Below are 11,022 nucleotides of genomic sequence, written 5' to 3'. Positions count from 1 at the left end.
TTTTTTTTTTTTTTTTTTTTTTTTTTTTTTTTTGTAGAGACATGGTCTCCCTATGTTGCCCAAGCTGGTTTTAAACTGCTGAGCTCAAGTTATCCTTCCACCTTGGCTTCCCAAAATCCTGGTACTCCAGGTGTGAGCCACTGTGCCCTGCCTGTCAAATTTTTTAAATTGTCATTCAAGTTATTTATCCTAAGTTTAAAAAGTTGCAAATGGGCCGGGCGCAGTGGCTCAAGCCTGTAATCCCAGCACTTTGGGAGGCCGAGACGGGTGGATCACGAGGTCAGGAGATCGAGACCATCCTGGCTAACACGGTGAAACCCCGTCTCTACTAAAAAAATACAAAAAAACTAGCCGGGCGATGTAGCGGGCGCCTGTAGTCCCGGTTACTCGGGAGGCTGAGGCAGGAGAATGGCGTAAACCCGGAAGGCGGAGCTTGCAGTGAGCTGAGATCGGGCTACAGAGCAAGACTCCGTCTCAAAAAAAAAAAAAAAAAAAAAAAAGTTGCAAATAATGTAAAGTCCAGAATGTGACAAATACTGACCTTTTAAAATAAAACTATTGCATCATCTTTTAAATAGTCCCAATGGAATGTAGGTAGTATAGTAATTTGACATTCAACAACATCTATTTAGAAAATATTATAAATAAGGTCTTCAACAGAATTAAACGTTTTCAGTGTTACTTTTTCTTCATTCCTGTATCTTTTCAAAGTCTACAGTTTATGCTGAGTTTTCTTTAATGTAATATCTTTTAAACTTAAAAGTCTTTTATTATTTCTTCCCTGTAAAAAAATAAGATTATAAACTGAAATTAAATTTTTTCAAATTTTCTGTGACTGAGTCTTTAAATGTCAATTTTTGAGTGAGTTAACTTTGCAAATAGTAATAATATACAATGGCCAAAATAACATGTTTTCCAAATTTTGAATACTATTAAACACAATAATAATAATAAGCTATTTCTTAATGAGATGACTAATTAATTCATGGTTTCATATTTTTTTTTTGCTAGAATTAAGAGTTTAGCATTATTTTTTTCCATTCTTCTCTCTCTCTCTCTCTCTTTCTCTCTCTCTCTGTGTCTCACCCTCTGGCCCAGGCTGGAGTGCAGTGGTGCAATCCTAGCTCACTGCCGCCTCAAACTCCTGGGCTCAAGCTTTCCTCCAACATCAGCCTCCCAAGTAGCTAGGACTACAAGGGTGCACGGCCACATCCAGTTAACTTTTTAATCTTTTGTAGAAATAGGGTCTTGCTATGTCACCCCGGCTGATCTCAAACTTCTGACCTCAAGTGATCCTCCTGCCTCAGCCTCCCAAAATCCTGAATTCTTTCAAAGCAGTAAGAAAATGACAAACAACCCCCAAAACTACATGGTCAAAAGCCTGAGCCAGTATGCCTGGTCATCTATTTTTTGTTTCTATAGATGTAAGCTCTGAGAAAATCTATTCACATCAATAAGATGGAAATGTAGGAGATTTGGTTATTATAGTATCACTCAATCTTTGGACTACTTTCAAGGTATATACTCAAATCACATAAATATATATCACCAAAAGATTATTTTAAATGATCAATCTGCACATAATTCAATCAGGTTTCCTTTCAATATTGTTGAAATAAAAAAAATGAAACCACCTGACTCACAAAAGTACTTGTTACCTAAGTATATTAGTTTGCTAGGGCTACAATAATGAAGTACCAAAGACTAGAGAGCATAAACAACAAAAGTATATTGTCTCATAGTTCTGGAGGCTAGAAGTCCAAGAACAAGGTGTCAGAAGTGTTGGTTTCTTCTGAGGCCCCTCTTTTTGGCTTGTAGGTGAAGCTGTCTTCTCCCTGTGTCTTCACGTTGTCTTCACTCTGTGTGCATGTCTGTGTCCTAATCTCCTCTTCCTATAAGGACACCAGTCATTGGATTAGGGTCTACCCTAGGGGCCTTATTTTATCTTAATTACCTGTCTAAAGACCCTATCTCCAAATGCAGTCACATGCTGAATTACTGGTGGTTAGAACCTAAGAATTTGGGGTTAATACGATTCAGCCATAAAACCAAGCATTCAAATAATACACAATACTATCCTAGAGCAATATTTCAAACTGTCCCTTTCTTTAGCACTCTAGGAGTGTTTACACCCCAGAATAAAGTATTATACAATAAGATTGACCAACAGTGAGAGAAAGGTATGTCATTTTGTAAAGTCGGGGAAGAGGATAAAGAGCAAATATAAAATCAGGACCTGTGTCTCTGACAAAGTCTCAGAGAGATCAGTTTTAGAAAAGAGTGTGTATAGAAGCAAAAGATTTAGAAATTGGTTCCCCTAAAACTGCACCCTACATATCCACATATCACATAAGAAACATTTGTATATCCTTGTACATATATCCCCGTTTTAAGACTACTGCCTTTTATCCTTGCACTAATGCATTAGGAGACTCTCACAGGAGTTCAGCAATACAACTGTCTGGAAAAGCAACGTGGACTGCCCATCAACTGTGGAACAGGTACATGAATTATAGGTATCGTCATAAATGGAATGCTGGTCAGCAATAACAATGGACTTAAAATTACAAATGACGCATGTAGAAAGCTGAAACTGGATCCCTTCCTTACACCTTATACAAAAATTAATTCAAGATGGATTAAAGACATAAATGTTAGACCTAGAACCATAAAAACCCTAGAAGAAAACCTAGGCAATACCATTCAGGACATAGGCATGGGCAAGGACTCCATGTCTGAAACACCAAAAGCAATGGCAACAGAAGCCACAATTGACAAATGGGATCTAATTAAACTAAAGAGCTTCTGTACAGCAAAAGAAACTACCATCAGAGTGAACAGGCAACCTACACAATGGGAGAAAATTTTTGCAATCTACCCATCTGACAAAGGGCTAATATCCAGAATCTACAAAGAATTCAAACAAATTTACAAGAAAAAAATAAACCCCATCAAAAAGTGGGTAAAGGATATGAACAGACACTTCTCAAAAGAAGACATTTATGCAACCAACAGACACATCAAAAAATGCTCATCATCACTGGTCATCAGAGAAATGCAAATCAAAACCACAATGAGATACCATCTCACACCAGTTAGAATGGCAATCATTAAGAAGTCAGGAAACAGAGGATGTAGAGAGATAGGAACACTTTTACACTGTCGGTGGGACTGTAAACTCGTTCAACCATTGTGAAAAACAGTGTGGCGAATCTTCGAGGATCTAGAACTAGAAATACCATTTGACCCAGCCATCCCATTACTGGGTATATACCCAAAGGATTATAAATCATGCTGCTATAAAGACACATGCACACATATGTTTATTGTGGCACTATTCACAACAGCAAAGACTTGAAACCAACCCAAATGTCCATCAGTGACAGACTGGATTAAGAAAATGTGGCACACATACACCACAGAATACTATGCAGCCATAAAAACGGATGAGTTCATGTCCTTTGTAGGGACATGGATGAAGCTGGAAACTGTCATTCTGAGCAAACTACCACAAGGACAGAAAAACAAATACCACATGTTCTCACTCATAGGTGGGAATTGAACAATGAGAACACTTGGACACAGGAAGGGGAACATCACACAATGGGGCCTGTTGTGGGGTCGGGGGATGGGGGAGGGATAGCATTAGGAGATATCCCTAATGTAAATGACGAGTTAATGGGTGCAGCACAAAAATATGGCACATGTATACATATGTAACAAACCTGCACGTTGTGCACATGTACCCTAGAACTTAAAGTATAATTTTTAAAAAAAGAAGAACAGAGGGAAAAAAATAAAATAAAAAATAAATGACAAACGAGGCTGGTCTGAGTGCAGTGATGTTTACAAGTAATGTATTACAACCAGCTACAGATTTTTTTTTTTTGAGACAGGATCTTCCTTCCATTGCCCAGGCTGAAGTGCACTTCCCCTCATGTTAAAAATTAGCTGAGTGCAGTGGCCTGACCCTGTAGTCCAGGTTACTCGGGAGGCTGAGGTGGAAGGATTTCTTGAGCCCAGGAGTTCAAGGCTACAGTGAGCTATGGTTACACCACTGCACTCCAGCCTGGGTGACAGAGCAAGACACTATTTCAAAAAAAAAAGAAAACAATTACTACCATTGTATCTTGTTAATCTTGCAACAGATTTACCTTTGCCGAAGATAATATAAAGTGATTTTTATTGCCTGAACATGGAATATCTGAAAAATTCTGACAGATTATGCTGAGGAATGCAAATGAGTTAAACGAGGCTACTGAAGAACTTGACCATCTGGATAACTAAGACTTGATCTTATTTTCGGAACTGATAATTAGGTAGAATTATTTACATAAAAAATATTTGTTAATAATTTACAAATATAAAAACGATACTTTTTCACTCTATCCAAACATGCTGAAGGAAAAGCAAAGACAGATGGTTTGATTCATATAAACCACATTATAGCTCAAGTGTGGCTTTGTTGAGAAGTTTTCTAAACCTGTTTCTAGGCAAAACTCTAGACTAAAGCCATTTGAAGGGGGTATAGAAGAGCATTTTGCAGTATCCTATCAGCAACAGCATAAAGATATTGAGTCAACTGTTATTGTGTCAGAGAATCTTTTGGGTAGCTACCACCTAATTCAAAGTGAACTTGCTATCGCAGACACTGTGAAGTCTGGAGGAAGTACCAGCAGCATCAGGACAGACAAGTTTAACATGAAGGGAAGTGAATCTGGTGTCAAAGAACTCTCAAGGGTCTAAAATTAACCCAACTTTCAAGGTAACATATTAGCCTGCCATGGTTTCATGGATACTTGTAGAAAACACAAGACTCCAAGGATTTTACTACTCCTCCATAGTCAGCAGCATGAACGTCAGCATATTTGCATCAGTCCACTCTTCCCTTTAAGTCCCACAGGAGTAGTAAGGTTAGGCCCAGTTGGATGACTATGGGTTACACTGTAGGAGAGGAATCCTGAGCTTAGGCAACCCAAGGGTATGCCTGCCTTTTGCTTCAGACACTATCTTCCACAGTTTTCCACTACAAAAATATCCTTGAAAAGAGAGTCCAGAACTAAAGGCAATCACTATCTCCCTTGTAAGACAAGCAGAAATATGAGAGAACCATGGAGAATTATCTCCCACAGTCAGTGTAAGAACTGGGCCTGTATTAGTTCTTACAAAGCAAGCTCTCTCTCTATATATATATATACACACACACACACACACAAAGGTCTGAGCACAGATATCTTAATCATATTTTACACTGCTTCCTCTATTGTCTTTTTATAATCTTAACCAACATTATTAGACATAAAGTGAATTGCAACATAATAATTAAAGAATTTTCCTTGAAAATATAATAGTCCTGAACTTGTATGTTGTAGTAGTCATTAGACTTTCCCCAAATATTCTGCTTCTCCTTCTGGAGATGAGATATAAATATATTTCTCCACCACTCAACCCCCTTAAAATTAGCTATGGTCATCTGAAATGCTTTCACCAAAGAAGTGTGACCAGAAATGACAAAAGGGCACATCTGTCAGTCTGAGTCACTGAGTAAACAAAATTAATCCGGTTCTTTCACTGCTGACTCAAATTAGAGCTATAGGGTAAGTAAGAAATAAACTTTCTGTTAACCCACTGAAATTTGGGGGATTTTTGATATTGTAGCATAATCTGATCTATCCTGATTAATACCTATGTATCCAATAATATGGCCTCAAAATATTAAGTGCAAATTCGCAAAATTAGAAAGTAGATTCAGCAACTTACAATCATAGTAGACCATACTAATACACATCTCTCAATAATGGAGGAATCAATCAAAAAGAGAATTAAAGAAGTGAAAGATGTGAATGACACCATAAATATTAGTTTTATGCACCATATTTAATGACCATGCATGGAACTATAAGCCCCCACTTAGTAAACACACATTATTTCATGTATACATAAAAAATTCACAAAAACTTAAATTTTATAATACAAAGCAAACCTTAAATTAATAAAGACTGTTCTGTGAAATAAATTATAAAAATCTAAAAATCAGCCACAAAAACCTCATACATTTAGAAATTTAAATACAAACATGCTTCTAAATAATTCATGGGTCAAAAAGATAGTTAGAAAAAACTTGAAATTTAATGACAATGAAATTATTACATAGCAAAACATATAGCATGCGGTTAAGACAGTTGTTCCTTGGTGAGCAGGTCTATGCATACCTGTCTCCAAAGGTCCAAGGAGGCTGAGAGGCTGAAGAAAGAGACTAATAAGTCTAGTTTCTCAGAAAGAAACATGTAATATAGACTTACAACAGAAGCCATGTCTAGTGCAGCCACCACGAGAAGAGATGGTGAATCCCCATGCTAATACCCACCAGAACAAGGGGTTCTTAGGGAATTTGCCTGTGGGCTAGGTTTGTGATTGGTGTCTGTTTACAATAACATTTATGGTACACAGTAGATAAAGTAGAAATCGTACAGGTATTTCCAAAAGAAAGGGGCTGATGAAACTATTACATAACAAAACATGCGGTATGCAGTTAAAGCAGTTTTCCTTGGTAAGCAGGTCTATGCATATCTGTCCCAGCTGAGAGACCGAAGAAAGAGGCTGATAAATTTAGTACTGGGGTTAATCAGCAGTCAACATGGCAGATTCACATCCAAGATGGAGTCATGTTAGCCTCCAGAGCAGTACATGAAAAGAAATATATAGCCTTAAATCCTTGTATGAGAAAAGAAAAAAGATGAAATCAATGAGCTAAATGGCCAAGTGAAGACGTCAGAAAAATAGAGAAACCTCAAAAACTAGAAGGAAGGAAATGATAAGGATATGAGCAGAAATTGATGACTTCAAAAATATAAACAATGGAAAGGATCACAAAAATAAAGTACAATTTTTTAAAAAGACTACTAATAAAATTCACGAACTGTGAAAATGGACAAGAAATAATGGAAAGCTTCCATCAGCAGCTACAGGAATGAAAATGAGGATATATAGACAGATACAATAGATAATATATGAAAAACAGAAGTACATACTGCAACAAAACTAAATCTCAATATTGTGTTGACTGAAAAAAAGAGGAAAAATGATCAGTATATTATAACATATTATTCATGAATCTATGTGTGTGTGTACATATATATATATAGTAACACTATAAAGCATAAATATAAAAAATAAAATCTAAATTCAGTGTAATAGTTACCCCCAGAGAAAGCATGGAATAAGATCTGAAAAATCCGTATAAGAATATCTCTAATCTGGAATGCAGTTATTTTATCGTTCTCTATATTTTTCTATTTGTTTGACTATTTTGTAATTTTTTAAAGGACTGGATTTACTCAAGGCATAGAGTTGTACATAGAAATAATGTGGCAACAGAAAAAGTTTTGAAATTACTCTGGGCAACTTGAAGGCAGAGACTTGGATTTTTATCTTTGTCAGTGTTTAGTAATTTCTTTGTTAAACAGATTAGTAAGAGGTGAATATGGCCTGGAATGTGGAGGCCTTTGCAATGCCACACTAAGAAATGTATAGTTAGTTACATGATTGAGCGCTTTCATGTTTATATGCTATTACAATATAGAATTTTGGGTAAATCAATCAGACAATATTATATATAATAATTTAATAGCCTTAAAGAGCCAAGAGGCATGAGGTCAGTGAAAAACCTATTGAGGTAGCCTAGGTAGGAGAGGAGACATGTCTATATTAGAATAGAAATATTTTATGTTAAAATAATAGTAATGATAATAACAATTAGTTCAAGGGCCATTATAAGGAAAAATGAACTGGCTTTGGTATATGAGTCTAAGGAAGAGAAAAAGGAGGGTATCTAAATTTCTGGTATTCAGGCTTTTCTGCTGCTTATTTAATGTAGAAGGCAATATTGTCACCCACAATAGGCAATGAGAGAACTTAGAGAACCTTAAACAAGATAGCAACCACACATCTTACATCTAGCATTACTTCCATTTTAATAACTGCCTTAAGTAGGGTTCCCAGGAAAGAGACACTGAGAAGGAGATTTGCAAGCAGGAAGTTAATGTCCTTCTAGTCAACACCACTGGAAGAGAAGGGAGTAGGACTGAGCAGAGGAAATGGTTGAATGGTTGATACAATCTCAAAAAAAAAAAAAAAGAAAGAAAGAAAGAAAGAAAAAGGCTCTTAACTGATGTCTCAGGGAACTTTAGAGTTAAGATGCCATTTAGAGTTAATTACCCTGAGGCAAGAAGGTTTGACCTTTATCTCCTGCCCCACTGACTAGACACTAGAAATGAGCTGCCACAGGGTCGGGGTACGTGCCTTTGGACAAGGCAGCTCTTTTCAATGGAAAGCAATTCCTGAGGTGTTGGCTTGTCTGTGAGCAGTCAGTTCCCAACACTTCCATCAGCAGGGGTTATGCTTGCTCCAGACATGAAGGGAGAACCTGGGTGACACATCACAGTGTCCACCCTAGTCCCTTGCTTATGCCATTTGGATCCACTTATGTTATATAATAAGTTCTGGGCCTAGCTCTTCCAGGATTCTAATTAGAAAACTGACAGAAAAGCTTAATGGGGCCAACTATAGCCCTCCCACATCCATTACATCAGTGGACACACTATGACCTGGACATAGCCCAGGACCCCATTTAAAATAGTAATAACTCAAGGGCCATTATGATGCTTTTTAAGTTTCAAGTTATCAAATGTCAACTCAGACCCTATATTAGTAAGGGTTCTCAGAAAACAAAACCAGCTGACAAGTGGTGTGTGTGTGCGTGTGCGTGTGTGTGTTTGCAGTGTTAAAAGAAAAACCTTAGATAAATTTAGCAAAGTTTAATTGAACAAAGAACAATTAACAAATCAGGCAGCCCTCAAACCAGAATAGGTTCAGGGAGACTCCAGCATTGCCTTGTGGTTGAAGATGATTTATGGATAGAAAAAGGAAAATGACATAGAGAAAATGAAAGTGAGGTACAGAAACAGCCAGATTGGTTACAGCCTGGCATTTGACTTATTTCAATATGGTTTGAACAATTTGCTGCCGTTGATTGACCAAACTTGGTCATTGATAGATGAGTAGGTTACGGCCTGTTTACACATCCAGTTAGGTTATAGTTTACTAGGTATGCAGAAACCTTCAGGCCAAATTTAAACTATGTAAGGAAGCGGCTTTAGGCTAAACTTCATTTAACAGCACTTTGCTGGGAGAATTCCTTTTTGCCTGGTGAAGGTCAGTCCATTCTATCTAGGCTTTCTACTGATTGAATGAGGCTCACCCACATTATGAAGGGTGATCTGTTTACTCAGAGTCTAATAAATGAAATGCTGATCCCATATTAAAACAAACAAAAACCTTCACAGAAATATCCAAAATAGGGTTTGACCAAATACCTAGGCACCGTGGCCCAGGCAAATGGACACATAACTGTCATAGACTCCATGTCCAAAAGACTTTGAAATTATGCATTCTCCATTTCTACTGTACAGCAACCCAGACAAATGGCTATAAGTCACTTTGGGGAAGGACTAGGGGCATCATTATTTTATACACTTGCCATGGGATTGCTGAAGTTTTCCCTCCAAAATTTTCATCCTCCCCTTTAGTACAGGCACACCTCATTTTATTGCACTTCTGTTTATTGAGCTTTGCAGATACTGCGTGTTTTACAAGTTGAAAGTTTGTGGAAACCTTGCGTCAAGCAAGCCAACAGCACCATTTTTCCAACAGCTTGTGCTCACTTGTGTCTCTGTGTCACATTTCAGTAATTCTCACATTACTTCAAACTTTTTCATTATTTTATCTATTTTGGTGATCAGTGATCTTTGATCTTACTATTGTAATTTTTTGGAGGCACCACGAACCACACCCGTAAAAGATGGCAAACTTAATCGATAAAGGTTGTATGTATCGTGACTGCTCCTCCAACCAGCCTTTCCCCCACCTCTCCCCTCTCCTCAAGCCCCCTTATTCCCTGAGACACAATGATACCAAAATTAGGCCAATTAATAACTCTGCAACAGCTTCTAAGTGTTCAAGTGAAAAGAAGAATCACATATTTCTCACTTTAAATCAAAAACCAGAAATAATTAAGCTTAGTGAAGAAGGCATGTCACAAAAGCCAAGATAGAGCAGAACATAGACCTTGTTCCAGTTAGCTAAGCTCTGAATGCAGCTAAATTTTTTTAAAGTGCTGCTCCTGAACACATGAATCATAAGAAATCCAAACAGCCTAATTGTTAATGGGTAGAAAGTTATGTGGTCTAAATAGAAGATCAAACCAGCCTAACATTCCCTTAAGCCAAAACCTAATCTGGAGCAAGACTCTAACTCTCATCAGTTCTACAAAGGATAAGAGAGGTAGGAAAGCTGCAGAAGAAAAGTTGGAAGCCAGCAGAGGTTCGTTCATTAGGTTTAATGAAACAAGCTATTTCCTTAATGTAAAAGTGCAAGGTGGCCAGGTGCGGTGACTCATTCCTGTAATCCCAACACTTTGGGAGGCCGAGGTGGGCAGATCACCTGAGGTCAGGAATTCAAGACCAGCCTGGCCCACATGGAGAAACCCCATCTCTACTAAAAGTACAAAAACTAGCCAGATGTGGTGGCAGACACCTGTAATCCCAGCTACTCAGGAGGCTAAAGCAGGAGGATTGCTTGAACCCGGGAAGCAGAAGATCCAGTGAGCCGAGATCACACCACTGCACTCAGCCTGGGCATTAAGAGAGAGAATCTGTCTCACAAAAAAAAAAAAAAAAAAGTGCAAGGTAAAGCAGCAAGTGCTGATATAAACTGCAGCAAGCTATCCAGGACATCTAGCTAAGATCATTGAAGAAGGTGCCTCCTCTAAACAACAGGTTTTCAGTGGAAAAGAAATAGCTTTTTATTGGGAGAAGATGCCATCTAGGACTTTCATAGCTAAAGAGGAGAAGTCAATGCCAAGCTTCAAAGCTTCTAAGAGCAGGCTGACTCTCTTATTAAAGACTAATGCAGCTGGTGACTTCAAGTTAAAGCCAATGCTCATTTACCATTCCAAAAATCTTA

This window comes from Piliocolobus tephrosceles, chromosome 3, assembly GCF_002776525.5.
Source record: "Piliocolobus tephrosceles isolate RC106 chromosome 3, ASM277652v3, whole genome shotgun sequence".
Taxonomy (NCBI): Eukaryota; Metazoa; Chordata; class Mammalia; order Primates; family Cercopithecidae; genus Piliocolobus; species Piliocolobus tephrosceles.
The sequence above is the reverse complement of the archived record's forward strand: the minus strand, read 5'-3'. Positions refer to the sequence as shown.